The sequence below is a fragment of the Thermobia domestica genome, chromosome 9, assembly GCF_964235325.1.
Source record: "Thermobia domestica chromosome 9, izTheDome1.hap1.1, whole genome shotgun sequence".
Taxonomy (NCBI): domain Eukaryota; kingdom Metazoa; phylum Arthropoda; class Insecta; order Zygentoma; family Lepismatidae; genus Thermobia; species Thermobia domestica.
The window spans coordinates 17,263,359-17,265,341 of NC_137462.1; the positions used below are offsets into that span (position 1 = coordinate 17,263,359).

A 1,983-nucleotide genomic window follows, 5' to 3' on the forward strand; every position below is an offset into this window, starting at 1 on the left:
CCTTCTTGTTTATCGAATCAATAGATGAACTGTCAGCTACGTCACAACACCAATTCAATGCTTTCCCAATGAACCCTAGCAGTGCACGCGGCGATCTGGTTGATAATCGATGAAATCGTGGATTTGGAGGCTTTAAAAATAATCGTTAATATGGACTTGCAGATTATGTAGGTCTTTCGCAGCTTCGCAGACATCTGGAGCTAGAGTGTCATTTTCGTTGCAAAGCAGAGATTCAAAAAGAGAAGAAACCTTAACATCATGCCGAAAGGAAAATGTCAAATTAAAAGATATCGGTAAAGAGTGTTGGTACAAAATAACATTAGGGAGTTTACGGAAAAATAAACCAGATGTTATTTGGAACTCGGTGTTATTAGACGTCACATGCGGGAAAGAGAAAGACAGGATAATGCAGCTTAAAACAAAATAGGTTATCTGAAACACAAATTAAATATAATGAGAAATTTAGAATTTTCACATGTTCTATTGATTATTATCTCTGCTAGCCTAAGTATGTTATTGTTAAATTGCGTTACTTATTTCAATGTTTCTCTTTTCTTTTTCTAGGTAAGTGGAGAATCTAAAATTCCCAAAAAATGATAATAGGAGACGGATATGATGACGAGAGCAAAAGAAAACTGCATAGCACTGATGATGAATAACTATATCCTTTCCCATATTCTAAATATATTGCTAGCGTTAAGATAGCTCTAAGTCAATTAACCAGTAACATACTAATACTTTTTTCTTTCGGCTATTTTATATAGGAAAATAGAGGTGCATAAGTTGTTCATAGATTTTTTGATTCTCTTTGTCATACTGCACGAACACTATTCTTTCGATAGAGTCAAGATGTTCTTCCAGGAAAAGACGTACTGTCTGTAAAGCAATGCGACAAGCATCTGCTTTAGGAAAACCAAAAACTCCTGTAGAGATGTTGGGGAACGCAATGGATGTTATATCGTTGTCTACTGCTAATTGCAACGTTTTTTCGTAACACATTTTTAACTTCTTAGGATTTCGATCATCAGGTGCGCTAACATGAATCACAAAATCCACGGGTAGATTGTAACCCTGTGTAATGCATACGTTACCCTGGGAAAGGTGGGATATTTTACGACACTCGTCTTGCATTTCTTCTCCTGCAAGACTTCGAATTGCTTTGTCCACGCCTCCTCGTGGCTCTAGAAAGGAATTGGACGAGTTTACTATACAATCACCAGCTAACGTCGTGATTGAACCGTAATAAAACGCAACTTTCTTATTAATGTCGTGGTTGACGGCAAACTTAGGTCTCTCCAAACCTTCCACTGAACTTGTTTTCGGACCCACCTGATCCCAAGATGGTAGATCGGACATGAAAACAACTTTCCTTATAAACAACGATTCTAATTGCGTTTCGTTATCCGGATCTTGGAATTCCATCAAGAAGGAATTTACCTTATCCACTTCCTGGACATTTTTATCCGGTACTCCCTCTCCTACTACATCAATCTCAGATGTTTCTAATTTACGTAAATTTTTAGGCAGTCCTTCTGGAGGAGGATAATACTTTTTTAACCTGTCAATCGCTATAGAATCAATCTTTTTGACCTCGGGGAGTTCGGTATTTTACATAGTAACTATTGTCATGCTTACGGGATACTATTTGTCCTGGTCCAAAATATTTTCCAGAGAATGCACTACAGTCACCTTTCCGTTTCGTCGCATCATAGATCCACACAAGTTGACCCTTGTTAAATGTCTGCTGCTCCCTCTTCTTATTATGTGACTTTACAGAAGTCAGATGTCTATTGTACAAGTTTTCCTGGGCCTTGTCCCTTATGTACTGAAGTTGCTTAATTCTGTCTTGATTCTCAGAAAACTGACATTGCGTTGCTAATATAGCAGAGTGTAATAGCCGTGGGGAATATCCATGAAGGGCTTCGAAAGGACTAAAACCCATACTCAAGTTACAAGTCACGTTGTACGAGAACGTAACCTGTG

At 38.0% G+C, this 1,983-nt stretch overlaps 1 pseudogene; it reads right to left on the reverse strand.

The window, feature by feature from the left end:
- Positions 1-756: 756 nt before the first annotated feature.
- LOC145660748 (macro domain-containing protein lmo2759 pseudogene) lies at positions 757-1,422 on the reverse strand (annotated as a pseudogene).
- Positions 1,423-1,983: the final 561 nt, after the last annotated feature.